This window comes from Globicephala melas, chromosome X (assembly GCF_963455315.2).
Source record: "Globicephala melas chromosome X, mGloMel1.2, whole genome shotgun sequence".
NCBI lineage: Eukaryota > Metazoa > Chordata > Mammalia > Artiodactyla > Delphinidae > Globicephala > Globicephala melas.
In genome coordinates, this window is record NC_083335.1 from 94826711 (window position 1) to 94844209 (window position 17499).

Here is a 17499-nt window from a genome sequence, read left to right on the forward strand (position 1 = left end):
ACATATGCCGTGCACTCCCCAGTGCTCCTGGGGGTCACGGTACTGAGGATGTGTGCCTCCTCACAGTGTAATACCCAGGCAGGTCTCCTTTGTAATGACCGCCGCTGGGCCCCAGGATCTGAGGAACCCAGGAACTTCTTAGCTGAACTCCTGGCACCCATGAACATGATGAGACCCTTCTGTACTCATGGAATAAGATTCTCATCTCCTACACTGGAGTTGGCCCTAGGAATTTGTTTTCTTCATCCTTGGATCCCTTCACTTTGTTCTTTTAACAAGCCTTGGTGAAGTTTTAAACCAATCATCCGGAGCACCTTAGAATCCTGTTCCTTTGAAAATTGTAAATGAAGAAATGTTCTATGAAGACCAGATTGACCTGGTCAATCACTGAAAAGATCCTTTCCATTTTACAGGTCCCAGTGACCTCACATCAATTAAATGGCAATGCACTTAATTTTCAGGATGTGCTATGATAAATTAGGTATCTAAATGTCAGATGAAACCCGGGCTTTCTGGAATTTCCTAAGATGCAACCTGGGCGTGTGTGTATCTGGGGAAGATATGCATGCCGGCTTTTTATAGAAAAGGACAAAACTGCAAAGTTTTCCTCCATTATTTAGATTATAAATGGGTTGATCAACACAACTTCACTGTCCAATCCATCAGAAGGCATTATTTTTAAGGTAATGAATACTTTTGAGACTACAGGACACAGTTCAATTTTAAAATGTATATTATATAAGTAAAATTATGAAATGCAGAGTTATAGAATTCGTTGAGCTGGTATCGGTAATCTTTTTTTTTTTACGTCTTTATTGGAGTATAATTGCTTTACAATGGTGTGTTAGTTTCTGCTTTATAACAAAGTGAATCACTTATACATATACATATGTTCCCATATCTCCTCCCTCCTGCATATCCCTCCTTCCCACCCTCCCTATCCCCACCCTCCAGGTGGTCACAAAGCACCAAGCTGATCTCCCGGTGCTATTTACAACTTTGATTTCTAAATGTTAACCTTCACCTGATTTTAAATGTAATTTCTTTTTCTGCTTATTTATATGTGTAATTCTTGAGGTAACTTACTGTAAATCAAAAGCTACAAATTTCTAATTTAGTGTCTGGATTTACAGATCCCTGACTCTTCATTAACTTCTTGATTTATAAACAACGGAAAGTCCCTGCAGTTAGATGCAAAAACTTGTGCAGGATTTATGCACTCTAAGAGCCCTGCTATAAATCAGTCACGTTTACAAATATTCCCATTAGTTAGTGCTTTGGCTGTCTGATTTGAAACACCTTCTCTTTTTACTATTTAATTCTGATTTATCTTTTTAATATACAGCTCATTCTGATAATTTGTTACTACCAAGTGCTGATTTATAAGGGCACTGTAATAAATTTTATAACATAAATTTTAAAGGCTTTGAATTAGATACACCAGACTTTTGAAAGCTTTATGGCTGAAAAACAATTCTCAGAAGCATAAAGTAAATTTTACGTCCTACAAAACAAAACACGGAGTACTGGCCATAGGAATGTTTGTCTTTTCTTTCCATACTGTCTCCCCACCCCCTGCATTAAGACCTTCCTTTTTAAACAAGTGCCTACAGTTGTTGGCTGGACCTTCTTCTTAGACTTCCAAGGGCAGAGAAGTATTAGTGTTTGACCTGAACAGATTGATGTGATTATCGTGTACTAAGCCTCTTGTTGAATTTGGGGGGCCCTTCATGGTTTTATCTTGGTTCTCTCTTTCATCTGTTCTTTTCATCTGCTGGGGACACACTGAAGCACAATGGGGCTTAAATCCCTGATTGGGGAGCTCAGGTTTCTTGCTGGGTTTCCCTGGCTAAGGGCCGAGAGACTCACGTTTATCAGTTTTATTCTCCTTGCCTACTGGTGACTGAACTACAGCCCACTGTCAAAGAGACTTGCTCCTATAGGGGATTAGGGCAAGACGTGAGGGCATTGAGTAAGAATGAGCATTTTATAATGATCATATTCTGGAAGGCGTTATTCACAGTAAAGGAAATGGGTAATTTTCCTCTTAATTCTCTCCAATCTATCAGATCTGTGTGGTTGACTTTGTTCATTAGGTTCATGTGCTTTTACCTTTGCACTTTTTTCCGTCAGGGTGGTATATTAAAGTCACATGGTGACTTTAACTACAAAGGTTTTATCTTACTGAACTGCCAAGAGCTGAAAGCTATTTAAAAGGACAATTAAAGGCACAGATGGGGCTTCCCTGGTGGCGCAGGGGTTAAGCATCCGCCTGCCTATGCAGGGGACGTGGGTTTGTGCCCTGGTCCGGGAGGATCCCACATGCCTCGGAGCGGCTGGGCCCGTGAGCCATGGCCGCTGGGCCTGCGCGTCCGGAACCTGTGCTGTGCGACAGGAGAGGCCACAGCAGTGAGAGGCCCGCGTACTGGGGAAAAAAAAAAAAAAAAAAAAGGCACAGATGTTCTTTTGGATGAAGTGACAAATAGCAGACAGAAACTGTTACCCTGTACTCTCTACATAGCCCTGAGATTTGTAGGAACCTGAGAAATCATAGGTGACCAATTTGCTGTACAGCAGTTGGGACTGACCATAAAGCATTTTTTTCCCTGAAATACTTTTAACAACAAAATATTTAGAAAAAAAGTAGCCCATATACTTAAAGACCTCTTTTGGGAGTATTTTTGAGTACTGGGGTTGGAGTTGGGCACAGAAACTAACACAATATTCTGGCACTTCAATACATGGTCTGTGTCCTCAAGGGCAAGTCAAAGTAGCAAGGAAGGATTCAAATCCGAAGTAGTTAATAAACAACACGAGATTTTTATGGGAAACTCCGAGGTTTCAGCTAGGTTTGCCTGCTGAGTACTGTATGAGCCACTGTAAGTGAAATCAGTTTTTCAGGGTCTTCGTTCCTCTACCTTAAATATAAAAGACTTAATGAACAAGTATTCATTGAGCACTTATTATGTGGCAGCCATGTCAAAACTATTGGGGAACGGGTGATCATTGAAGCCACAGTACAATTTTACAGAATTAAAATACAGGAGAAGGCAACATCTTTATAACTAACATGGGCAGATATAGGCTAGATAAGTTTGAACAAACACTGCATAAGAGGAAGAAAATTCCTCGTGGCCCCTTTCAGCTGTGCAGTACTCCTGAGGCAAGAGATAGATGGGCCCCACTGTTGAGCAGCTGGAATTTGTCCCCTGAGGACAGACACTTCAAGATAAAGATAATGGCAGAAGCAGAGAGGAGCTGAGCCCTGCCTGGGTAAAACGATAAGGAGTCTACATATTTCTCATTCTTGAGATCAAGGAGACCTCCCAAACTACAGGTATGGAAAGGTTCCTCAGGGGTCAGAAAAAGGAGAGGGTGCTAGTTCACAATATGTTCTGCCAATCTCCTAGAGACCCACACGCTGGAATCCATCTTGGCTAAAAGATGCTCATGCACATCCAGGAGGGCCCTGAGTCAGACCAAATATGGACACAGAGCCAGACAAAGCAAGATGATTGGCCAGAGGCAACCTGGAAGAACTATCCCCATATAAATGATTTAAACTACCCCAAAAGCGTGTGACTCCCTCTGAGCTCGCCCATGTATCTTTCCGCATGTACTTTGCTCCTAATAAACGTTCTCTCTTCTTTACAAATTTCCATCTCTTTGCTGAAATTCTTTCTCCAAAGAAGACAAGAGCCAGGGCCCTGCTTCTAGCCACTAGAACCTGGTGGTCTAGTGGTTAGGATTTGGCACTCTTACCACTACAGCCCGGGTTTGATTCCCAGTCAGGGAGTTGAGATCCCATTTCAAGCTGCCACAAACTGCAGCCACCCCAGATCACTAGTGGTTCTAGGTGTTGCTTGCAGATGCTGGAGGGGGCCACACAAACTTTATTCTCAAAGAATTCAAGTTTTGTCCTGAATGATGGCTCTCTGAAGGATCAGTTTAAGGGCTTGCTTTTGTTTTGCCCTCCATGGAATGTTCTCACAGCTAGACTGGCCTCCTAGTAGGCAATGATTAAAATCATTTAATATACAAATATACTAGCCCTGGCCACCTGAGGCAAGAGATATAACAGATTAGAAAATACTTTGATATTAAAAATGAAACCCACCATACCAAAACTTCGGGGCTACACTGAAAGTAAGGCTCAGAGTGAAATGTATAGCTATAGATGCCTACATTAAAAAAAGAATAAACATCTCAAAACAATAATGTAACTTGCCACCTTAAGAAACTAGAAAAAGAAGAAGGACCAAACTAAACCCAAAGGAAGCATAAGGAGGGGTGACAAAAATTATGGTGGAGATAAATGAAATAGGGAATAGAAAATAATAGAGAAAATCAACAAAGCCAAAAGTTTGTTCTTTTAAACATATCAAAAGAAAAAGGACAAACCTTAGGTAGACAAATTAAAAAAAGAGAGAAAACTTGTATTTCTAATATCAGGAATTAAAGCAGGATATTACTCCTGACCTTACAGGAATAAAAAGTATTATAAAAGAATATTATGAGCTATTATATGCCAACAAATTATATAACCTGAATGGAAAGGACAAATTCCTATAAATACAAACTACTAGCCTGACTTACGAAGAAATAGAAAATCTGAACAGACCCATAACAAGTGAAGAGATTTAACTTGAAGATTATAAGGTTTACAATGATAAGAAAAACCCAGTACCATACAGATTTACTGGTGAATTCTACTAGATATTTAAGATTTAAAACCAACTGTTCTCAAACTCTTCCAAAAAACAGAAGAGAAGGGAACACTTCCTAACTTATTCTATAAGGCCAGTATTACTTGATACCAAACAGATAAAGATGTCACAAGAAAAGAAAACTACAGAAAAATATCGCTTATGTCTACAGATGTAAAAAGACTCAACAAAATACTAGCAAACTGAATCCAGCAACATATTAAAAGAATTATACACCTTGTTCAAATGCGATTTATCCCAGAAGTGCAAAAGCAGTTCTATCTATGAAAATCAATCAATATTATACATTGTATTAATAGAAGGAAGGAAAAATCCCCACATGATTATCTCAATGAATGCAGAAAAGCATTTAAGAAAATCCACCACTGTTTAATGATAAAAACACTCCACAAACAAGGAATAGAAGGGAACTTCCTCAACCTGACAAACTGTATTTGAAAAATCCACAGCTCACATCACACTTATGAAAGTCCCCCTAAAATCAGGAACAAGAAAAAGATGTCTTCTGTTGCCACTTCAATTTAACACTGTACTAGAAGCTCTATTCAAGGTGATTAGGAAAGAATAAGAAATAAAATGCATCCAGATTTGAAAGGAAGAAGTAAAACTTTATGTATTCACAGATGACATAATCCACAAAAACTATTACAGCTAATAAATAAGTTCAGCATAGTTGTAGGATTCAAGATCAATATACAAATATCAGCTGTATTTCTATATACTTGCAATGAACAACCCAAAAATGAAATTAAGAATTCCATTTTTAAAGGAATCAAGTAAAATAAAATATGTGGTAATAAATTTAACCAAGGAATTGCAGGAATTGTACACTGAAATTTACAAAGCACTGATGCAAGAAATTAAAGAAGACCTAAATAAATGGAAAGGCATCCTGTGTTCATGTACTGGAAAATTTAATTTTCTTATGATGGCAGTACTCCCCAAATTGACCTACAGATTTAATACAATCACTATCATAATGCCAACTGTGTTTTTTGCAGAAATGGACAACCTGATCTGAAAATTCATATGGAAATGCTATGAGCATAGAATAGCCAAAACAATCGTGAAGAAGAAAAACAAAGCTGGAGGACTGGTACTTTCAGTTCCAAAGCTTACTACAAAATGACTGTAATCAAAACAGTGTGGTACTGGCATAAGGACAGACATATAGATTAATGGAACAGAAGTGGGAATCTAGAAAAAAAAATCCTACATCTATGGTTAATTGGTTTTTGACAAAAGTGTCAAGACCATTCATTAAGGAAAGAATAGTCTTTTAAACAAATGGTTCTGGTACAACTGGATATCCACATGCAAAATAATAAATTTGGACTCCTATCTCACATGGCATACAAACATTATTGCAAAATGGGTCAAAGACCTAAATGTATACATTAGGTACATTTAGCTGCAAGTATAAAGCTCTTAGAAAGAAATATAGGTAGAAATCTTTGCAGTCTTAGATTAGACAACAGTTCCTTAAATATGATACCAAAAGCACAAATGAACAAAGAAAAAAACAGTCAAATTGAACTTAATCAAAATTAAATATTTTATTCATCAAAAGGCTAAAAAAAGTCAAAAGACAGCCCACAGAATGAGTGAAAATATTTGCAAGTTATATATCTGATAAGGGCCTAGAATCTAGGATACATAAAGATCTCCCAACACTCAGTGACAAAAAGATAAACAGTCCAATTGAAAAATGGGCAAAAGGCATGAATATATATTTGTTCAAAGAATATATACAAATGGCCAATAAACACAGGCAAAGTTGCTTGGCATCATTAATCATTAGGGAAATGTAAATCAAAACCGCAAAGGTGTACTGCCTCACACCTATGACTACAATTTTAAAAACACAGATAAGAAGCGTTGGTGAGGAGACTCCCGGGAGGGGAGGTGTGGATAGTGAGCTGTGCTCGCACACAGGCTTCTTGGTGGCGGCAGCAGCATTCTTAGCGCCTCATGCCCGTCTCTGCGATCCGCGCTGATAGCCACGGCTTGCACCCGTCTCTGGCGCTCTGAATCTCCTCTCCTCGCGCAGCCAGAAACAATGGTCTCTTGCCTCTTCGGCAGGTCCAGACGTTTTCCCGGACTCCCTCCCGGCTAGCTGTGGCGCACTAACCCCTTTAGGCTGTGTTCACGCTGCCAACCCCAGTCCTCCCTGCAATCCGACAGAAGCCCGAGCCTCAGCTCCCAGTCCCCGCGCGTCCCTGCGGGTGAGCAGACAAGCCTCTCGGGCTGGTGAGTGCCGGTCGGCACCGATCCTCTGTGTGGGAATCTCCCCGCTTTGCCCTCCGCACCTCTGTTGCTGTGCTCTCCTCCGCGGCTCCGAAGCTTCCCCCCTCCGCCCCCCGCAGTCTCCGCCCGCGAAGGGGCTTCATATAGTATGTGGAAACCTTTCCTCCTTCACGCTCCCTTCCATTGGTGCAGGTCCCGTCCCTGTTCTTTTGTCTCTGTTTATTCTTTTTTCTTTTGCCCTACCCAGGTACGTGGGGAGTTTCTTGCCTTTTGGGAGGTCTGAGGTCTTCTGCCAGCGTTCAGTAGGTGTTCTGTAGGAGTTGTTCCATGTGTAGATGTATTTCTGATGTATCTGTGGGGAGGAAGGTGATCTCCACGTCTTACTCCTCCGCCATCTTGAAGATCCCCTCAAACTTATTTTAAAAATAAATTAGTCTTGGCTGTTCTCGGTGAAAATGGGGGTAATTTTAGAAAAAAATATATATTTCACTGAATATTAAATTCTAGTTTTCTTAATTAAGGTCTGTGTTTACTAAGACTCATAGTTCCTTGTTGTTACGTTATACTGTTACAAAATTTAATTACATTGTCAGAAGGACACTCTAAGTTTGTTTCTGAAGCCTAACTTCATAATCAATCTTTGGATAAAGATCAGATGCTCCATGATCTACAACCAGGAGATTAACACCAGGCTATGGTCATTAAAATTTAAAGAAACAATCAGACTACACTAAGGATAACCAGCGCTAGGAAACTGGGCTGGGCTCCTTGTGGACAATTCCAATATATCATTTCCCTGAAAGATAAGGATTGGTGCAGAACAGACTAAGTCAGATGACCAGGGATATATTAGGCTGCACCTAATAGAAGTTCTTGACTTAAATTCTTACTTATGACCTTAGTAATACTGCTAGCTATATTATTTTCTACATTGCCTGTTTTACAAAATTGTTGTTTCTTACATTACCAAATGTGTGACTGAGCCTCTAATAAAATGATGATATATCGTTCCATATGAGATCAATGATTGTAATAGTGTAACTCTAGATATGAGAAGCAGCAGCAAGAGGGAATATTTTCCTGGACCATAAGAGACTAGTAAGGCAGGTGATCCAGACTTTTGGCTACTGTTAACAAGGCCTAGCTCAGTAACAGCACATTGAGTGGCCTGTCAACAAAATCTTCGCCAGAACTGGGAATGAGCATTCCTAGCACCATTGGACGAAATGGTCATGAAATGACCCCCCAAACCATGGTCAAACTTATGACCATGAAGGGGCCCTGCCGACTGGAGACTGACACTTGCCATCTACCTCTACAAGGTAAAGCTATCTCAGAGGCTGTCTTTCTGGGCTCTAGTCCTCAGTAATGCCCCAAATAAAACATAATTCTCAACTTTTAGGTTGTGCATTTATTTTCAGTTGACAGGATCTCTTTATTTCTGTACCTCTTATGTACCTTCCTTGGGAATATGGGCTAGGTGGGACTGAAGTAATTCTGGGTCCTTGGACCAGCACCAAAGTAACACCACTCCCTAACAGGACCTCAATCATTTGTTTCCCAAGACCGTTGACCAAAACCGCCCGCCTTGGCCAGGCACGATAATAACCATTTGCCTCAGTTGTCTCAAAACAGGAGGTCGCGATAAAGAACGCCGAAAACTAACCAGGAGAAGTTTGGAGGGGCCAGAAGGAGGGAGGAGACACCAGCCCGTAACTGACCCAGAAGAATTCAGGAGGGGCCAAAAGGAGGAGGGAGGAGACAGTATGTCCTGCCCTAACCTCCCAGAAACCCTCACACTGGCATCCATCTTGGCTGAGAGATGCGCAAGCCACCAGGAAGGACCCTGAGTCAGACCAGATATGGGTCAAGCAAGACCAGAGACCAGGTTGTCCAGAGACAACCCAGAAAGCTAACATCACCACCATAAAACCTGAGACTGTGAGCCATGTGGCAGAGCAGTTCTCCTGGGTTCCCTTACCTTGCTGTTCTCTGCCCAGGCGCCCCTTCTCAATAAAGTGTTTTGATTTGTCAGTACGTGTGTCTCCTTAGACAATTCATTTCCAAGTGTTAGACAAGAGCCCACTCTCGGGACCTGGAAGGGGTTCCCCTTCCTGCAATGGTACTGGCAACTAAAAACTGTCACTCACCATCTGGTTCTACAAGGATAAAGTCACTAGCCACTGTAGCTGCTGACCTTCAACACCCCCTGAAAGGAGTTCAGGGCAGAGATCAGGAATGAGGCACTCTGTGCTCTGAAAAAAACTGGCAGAACAGGCCTTCAGAAAGTTAGATATTTTCAGAAGATTTTATGAGCCCAATTTCTTGCATCATCTCATATCTAGAAAAGCACTAAAATCATCAACGGAGACATCTGCTCCTTGTGACTAGCTGCAACCTTCTCATGACCAGCATCAACCTTCTGCCAAAATGTGTGCTTGATTGCACATACTCCCCCTTCACTAAAACCTTATATATACTGACTTCCCGCCCTACCTCTTCAGAGCAGTTCCTCAGAGCTATATGAGAAGCTGTCTCCTGAGCGATAGTCCTCATTAGGCCCCAAATAAAACTTAACTCACAGCTCTCACATTGTGCATTTTTCTTCAGTCGATAGTACTGACAGGAATATTGATGAGGAATATCTTCTACTGGGCCAGAGAGGTTAGAGTAGAGGCCCTTATGAAGTTTCTATAAAGTATTCCATTTATATAAAAACTGTTTTTTGTATTATCTTCACAAATCACAGATATTAGTGATACTAAGGTAGTAAAACAGAGGGAAGAATAAAAATTTAAATGATTATCTGCAAAAGCAATGCATCTTAAAATGTATTTTATTATGTCTCAGTCTTTTACAAACCAAATTACAAATGAATTCTAGAAATCAGGGAAGTCTGAGAAGATAAATATCAGACAAATCTCAAGTGTGTTTCAAAATCATTTTGCTGTAAGCGTAACAGCCTGATGTCCAGAGCTGGAAACAATACATTAATTCATCTCCCTCCTGCAATTTTCCATTCTTCCCTTTTCACATGTCAAAGGCAGCCATAATGCCTGCATATTTCTCAAAGTAATTTTTTTTTTTTTTTTGCATTTTCTAACCTTTACCATTGCATCTTTATCTTCCTTTTGGGCCTGTTTCCATTTCATAGAGACATCATGCTATCAAAATCTCCAGACAGGAAAGATGGGAGCTAGCCAGTTCTCCTCAAGCAATGCTAACAGAATATCCATCCCTTTTGTTAACCCTTTGGAAATGCCAAGCAGTGATTTACAACTCCTCGCCCCTGCAGGGCCTTTGTAAAGAAATCACCCAGATGGTGTGAGAGCAGTGCAGTGCAGGATGCAGGGCTCTGGGCAGCAGGAATGTCTTGCAGGCCTGGTGCCCTCAGGACAAGGCTTGAACCATCCATGAAGAAAAGGATAAAGGGAAAAATAATGGAGCTCAAACTTGAAGCCTGTATCCTAGATTCCTTGAGGGTGAAGCTGTGCAAAAGAATAGTATCCTGTATTTATGGGAAGTGATGTTTAATTGGAACTGAATAAATACTAAAACATATAGATGTATTTCAGAAACTAGAAATAGGCGTATAGATATACACATATGAATATATATATTGCACATACTAAATAGAATACATCCATGTGTTCTTTCTTTTTTGGGTTGTTTTTCAAAATCCAACATATTTTAGAGCAGGGGATCAGCAATAAAGAGCCACACAGTAAATATTTTAGGCTTTGTGTGCTACACATAGTTACAATTACTCAGCTCTTTTGTTGTGGCTTTAAAGCAACCACAGACAATGTGTAAACAAACAGGCATGGTTGTGTTCCCATGAAACTCTATTTATGGACACTGAAATTAGAATTTGATACAATTTTCACATGTCACAAAATATTATTCTTCCTTTTATTTTTTTTCAACTATGCAAACACGTAAAAACCACTGTTAACTCATATGCCGCTGTACAAAAATAGGTGGCAGGCTGAATTTGGCGCATAGGCCCTAGCTTACTGACCTTTGTTTTAGAAGATCAGGATCCATAGGATGAAATAAAATTTGATGCTATCTAAAAACTGGAAATATTTTACATTTGTGGAACATCTAAACGCAATTCACCACTCCTACTGGAGATGACTATTTTGAAGTGTTAAAATAATCACTAGGTGGCTCTGTACTCTGTTTCCTCTGTACTTGCGACAGCGTTTCACCCATCCTCTGCCAGGCGTTCAGCACTAGATGGTACCAACAGCTGACAATGTGGGGTTTTTTTTTAATCTTTCGAAGTTAATACTGCTAAACATAGAAATTATTTATTTTCCCTGTACAGCAAGAAATACACGATCAATCTCTGTTTCTATTCCCAGAATGCTACATATTTACTTTACTGTCAGCTTTCAAACTGGGACTTACCTATATATCCTACCAAAAGGAACATTTTTGAATAATGATAGATTAAAATAATGCATTTGGCCAATAGAAGCTATATGGTTAGGAGCTACAGAAAATTAACCTGACACATTAAAGTAGTTCCCAAGTATCTACTTCTAAATTCTATTTTGTAAAACATGTAGACATGAAATAATTTAGTAATGCAAAACTAAAGTTGACTTCGCTGCTTTTGTGTTTTCGGTGAAATGAAGCTATCATTTCTGAAATCCAAAGAAATGATATATTAACGCACCCTCAGTGAAGTAGAATCAATCCTACAGGTCACTGCTTGACTTTGTGGGTTAAAATTGCTTTCAAAATATTATTATTAGCACTGTTGCACTGGAGGCTTCTAAACTGATTAAGGTAGAGGCAGGATTGCATTTTTTTTTTTTTTATAAGAGCTTGCTAGCTTTCAAAATGCAAAGTTAGAAGTACAGGCCACTTTGAGTAGACTTGATTTTCCTAAATTGAAAGAGATTAAGTTCATTGTCGGTTACTTGTCACAAAGGCAAATTTTCAAAATTTACAAGTTAAAAGTGCTGGCATAATATATAAATAAATAAATCACTGGCACATTTAAAATTCAAATGTTTTTGAAATAGCTGGCTTTATTTATGACTTGCTCATTTTACCTTCTTTACCACCTTCTTAATTTAGATCTGCCTCAAGCTGGAAAAGAATAAATGAGGGAATCCAATTATGTCATTTTATTTTACTGCCAAATCCATACTGTAATTTCTTTTCCACATGCTGTTTTCTAAATGTCATGCGATTAGAAGGCTGTTTGTTTTTATTCAACTTTAAGTGGTTCTGTATATGTGAAATGAATTGCATTATGTGTGCGCATAACCGGTGCATCTCCAAGAGAAAGAATAGCTCATCATATCAACAGATTTAAAATCTAATAAAAATATTTTCAGTGAGATACAATTCATTGCAGCAGGGTTAAGCAAAGCATATGTAGTTATCTCTGCTTCTTCATTCCTTTTCATTTCCATATGAAAAATGAGTTTTGCTTTGATCTCTTTTTATTCATGTGTACATTAAATCAAGAAACTACATGATGGGGAGGGGGAAGGGTGAGCTGTGACAGGGCGAGAGAGAGTCATGGACATATACACACTAACAAACGTAGTAAGGTAGATAGCTGTGGGAAGCAGCCGCATGGCACAGGGATATTGGCTCGGTGCTTTGTGACAGCCTGGAGGGGTGGGATAGGGAGGGTGGGAGGGAGGGAGACGCAAGAGGGAAGACATATGGGAACATATGTATATGTATAACTGATTCATTTTGTTATAAGGCAGAAACTAACACACCAATGTAAAGCAATTATACTCCAATAAAGATGTTAAAAAAAAAAGAAACTACAGGATACATTCTGGAACTGATAGAATGCTGTTACCAACTCAAAACAATGTCTACTTATTGTCATAACTATGTACCAACAGAGAAATAAAGGTTACCCATTATCAGCTACAAATTGGCACTTGCCATGGGCACTTGCCATCTACCTCTACAATGATTAAATCAGGTGCCACTGCAGCTGCTGACCCTCAACACCCCCTGAAAGGAATTCAGGGTGGAGATCAGGAATGAGGCACTCAGTGCTTTGAGCAAAACTGGCAGAACAGGTCTTCAGATAGTTAGATATTTTCAGGAGCTGATTTTATGAGCCCAATTCTTGCATCTCCTCATATCTAGAAAAGTACTAAATTCCTTCATGGTGACGTCTGCTTCTCATCACCATGTGCTTGATTGCATGTATTCCCCCTTCACCAAAATCATATTTATTGACACCCCCCCCCGCCACTACCTCTTTGGAGCAGTTTTTCAGAGCTACGTGAAATGCTGTCTCCGGGCTGCAGTCCTCATTTTGCCCCGAATAAAACTTAACTCGCAACTCTCACATTGTGCATTTTTTTTCAGTCGACACCACAGTTCTTGAAGTAGCATCTCTAATGATGCTAGCTTTGTTTGTTTGTTTTTTGGCCATGCCACTCGGCTTGTGGGATCTTAGTTCCCCAACCAGGGATTGAACCTGTGCCCCTGTGGTGGAAGCTCAGAGTCTTAACAACTGGACCACCCAGGGAAGTCCCAATGCTAGCTTTGTTTTGCATTGAACATAATTTCATTTCTCCTTATCGTTCTTTAACTAAACTATATTCATCTGAATAAAATATCTGAACACATTATTTTGATTAGTCAGAATATTTTGTTCCACTAAGGAAACTAACTTTGCTCTTTCTAAGAGATTTTCAACTGACTTTTTGGGAGGGGTATATTAAAAACAAATCAAGGAAGGATGTCTGTGCTTTAAATTTCACTTTCTTAGTGAAAATCACATGTAAACTACATCTACACAGCATAAAGTTGGAAATGTAGTTGACAGTTATATAGACAACTGAGGTTTAAATGTTAAGTCTAAAAATAAAATTCAGATCTCAATGATTATCTAAACTATTTTCAAACAAGTTCCCTTAATATCATTAAACTTCTGTTGTTTAACCACATGCAACTGACAAACCAATCCTATAAACCAATTCAACAGGCTTCTGTCTCCATCCTTACATGTGGTGTACTAAGCACAATGGTAGTAAAATAGCATAATCCTAAGGATAGCTGTCAGTATAAGTTTATGCTCCACTGTTGAATATTCCCTTTAGCTCTAATAGTTTTGTCAGTTATCCTGAATTGTTTCATAAATGATATTATCTGCAAATACAGATTCCCGACTTTTTGAAAGTTCGTTTTTATGCCACTTCACTTTTACGAAAGGCCTACGTTATTACCTGTTTTTGCTAACGAAAAGAAATCTGAAAAGGATTTCTGTTTTTACAAAAAAAGGTGAACAGTGAAAATGGTGTTCAGCATTTGTTTTACAGCCAGCTGTTAAAGAGGCAGCACGCACCCCAAGCAGAGAGTGGCCCCTCCAAGCTCCTTCCCTGGGAACTACACTCAGCTTCTCAGCATCAAGCCACCCTGGCTTTGAAATGTGTCTGTGAACATCTCTGATTTATCTCAATTTATTTTGTGCATCTGTCAGCAAGAAGCATCCTAAGGTAATTGCTTCTTCACGTTATGTCATTTTGGTTTACGAAAGGTTTCATAGGAACGCTCTACTTTCATATAGTGGGGGGAAATCTGTAATATTTATTTCCTCTTCTTTAACTTTTACATCCACGCTCTATTTTTTCTCTTGTTTTATTGTAATGGGGAGGAATTTTAGCACAATTTTTTTTTATAAGAGATGATATTTTTATTCCTGCCTTTAAGGTAAAGTATTCGAGAACTTTGCATCTTAAATTGTATATATTTGTTATAGGTGTCTGGTAGATACACTTATGAAAGTTAACTTTGCCAAAAATATTTATCTTTAATTGTTACTACATTTTATTCAATGGTATGACAATGAGTGTTAATGAAATATTTCTCTCATTTGTTATTTTAGTGAATTACTTTAATAAATTATCTAACATGGTACTATTCTTGCAATTTTGAGATTAGCCCTTCGTTTTCATGTCATTTTTATAAAAAACCGTTGATTGTGTTTTGCTGATAATTTATTCAGCTCTTAGTTTTGTTGATCTTTTCTATTGTTTTGCTGGTCTCTATTTCATTTATTTCTGCTCTGATCTTTGTTATTTCCCTCCTTCTGCTGACTTTGGGCTTAGTTTTAAAGTTCTCTTTCTATTCTAGTTCCTTGAAGTATAAAGTTAGGTTGTTTGAGATTTTTCTTTGTTCTTCAAGTAGGCATTTATTGCTATCAAATTCCCCCTTAAAACTGCCTTTGCTACATCCTACACATTTTGGTAGTTGTGTTTTGATTTTCATTTGTTTCAGAATTTTAAAAAAAATTTTTCTTTTGAGTTATTTTTTGACTCATTCATTTCTCAGGACTGTGTTGTTAATTTCCACGTATCCGTGAAATTTCCAGCTTTCCTTCTACTTCCTGGAGCTGTTTACAGGTCTATAGCTAAGAACATGGTCAGCACGTCAGCTGCCTGGGTGTGGGCCTGTCTTCTCAAAATGGCTCTCCTCATTCTTGGACTGCACTGGGTTTTCACAGCCTCTTACCTGGATCCCAAATCTCCCACAAAGGCACTTTTGTTCATGGATGCATGGCAAATTATTGCTGTTGAGGGAGGGATATTTGACCATCTTGCTAAAGTCACTCCTTTTCATCCTAAATTCTAAGCCCTCACAGACTTTTCTTACTTTTCACACTTCCACTATCACCCTTCTTCCCAAACCAAGGAATTTTTTTTCTACTTATCATAATTTCTCATTAATAAATCTCTGAATACAAATTATACCTTATTCTTCTGATCTTAGATGTTTGAAATTGAAAAGCCAAAATTTGATTATTTGTATGTCCCCCTCTCTTCATTTCTGCTGAGTCATGGACAATGGCTATTTGACTGAATAAGTGATAGTCAAAGGGCAGAAAGAGTGTAAATTTATTTAGTTCTTCCTAAATATCACCCTGTGATGATATTTCCTGGTGCTGACTGCACTTCCATTTCTTTTTCATGACCTGCTCTCCCCTTCACTCCTTCCTTCTGCCACAACCTGCAAAATCAGGCACTTTCGAGAATGAAAACACTTTTTGGTCTTTATTAAGATGAAGAACATGTACCACTTCATCACTGGGCATAAGAAACTGCAAAATGGAACTTTTAATATTATAAAGCTATTTAGAATACAGATGGCATAAATAATTTCATATGATTTTCTAAAGATCTATGGAAAAATAATGACCCTGGAGAATCTGAACTGACAACCATGGGACAAAGACATGCGGGAATAACTTGTAACTATATACTTAATTGACCTTGAAGGAAAATGAGTCTCATATTTGGTACTGAATACAATTTAATAAAGATTCAAATATATTATTATCCAAACAAGTTACCTAGGCTATTTTAGGATATTATTAGAATCATATAATGTTTACGCTCTGAATTTTTTTGGCTGTCCTAACAATCATTATCCTGATTTAGAGCAAAAGTAATGGAAAGTAGTTAGATAAAATAAAGTGTACCATCCATCAGTATTTTTAGTAATTTATTTTCACACATCACTTTGAAATGTTATATCTGTAGTTAAGTGAGATAAAATGTATAATGTAAGTTGGCTTACTGAAATTATACAATTTCTTGTAGTTCTTGTTGGAAAAGATTATACTTAACTCTCTATAAAAATATTAGTATTGTAGAAAGTGTTACATCTCTAAATATTTATTACCTTTCAAATAATGCCAAATTGAACAAATTCCAAAGTATACCATTGTTTGTGAAGACAACAAATTGTGAAACAATTATTTAGTTACACACACACACACACACACACAAACACAGACAATGTCAATGTGTTATGATTGTTTTGACAAAAAACAAATTTTGAATTCTTATACATTAACAAAGTACTGAATTTTAGATTTTGAGAGTTTTTCCAGTCAAATATTTTAAAAACACTTTGAATTATTTATATATTATTTATATACTTATTATATTTATACAACATATAATTACATATATCCACATATATATATATCCTTAAATATATACATATATATATCCTTAAATATATACATATATATATATATATATATATCCTTAAATAACAATGTGGTGGTAGATTATGCAAAACTCCTTAAGTAACAATGTCTATAGATGGGGATGATAACATTGTAGCCCCATTTTACTAATGATAAAAAGGATGATTTTAGTTACAATTCAGTTTAAATGAAAAAGATGATATTTACATTTGTGTTTTATTCTGCTTGAAAATATAATTTTTTCATTTTTAACTGCTTACATTACATTATTAATCCTCATCATATACTGTAATTCTCATATATTCACATATGTGTATTTAGCTCACATTTCAGCTGTAATCAGAAAACTTGGCTGTCAAAACAAAACAGACTTTGATGGTTCCCACACTGTATTTAAAGGCATTAAGGTATTCAGACATTGGAACTCTTCCACAGCATGTTGGTAGCAGACAAGAATTAAAAACACGTCTTCTGAATCCTTTTCATATGCTTAATAATTTAGTAGTCCTAATGATCATATAAATATTATTT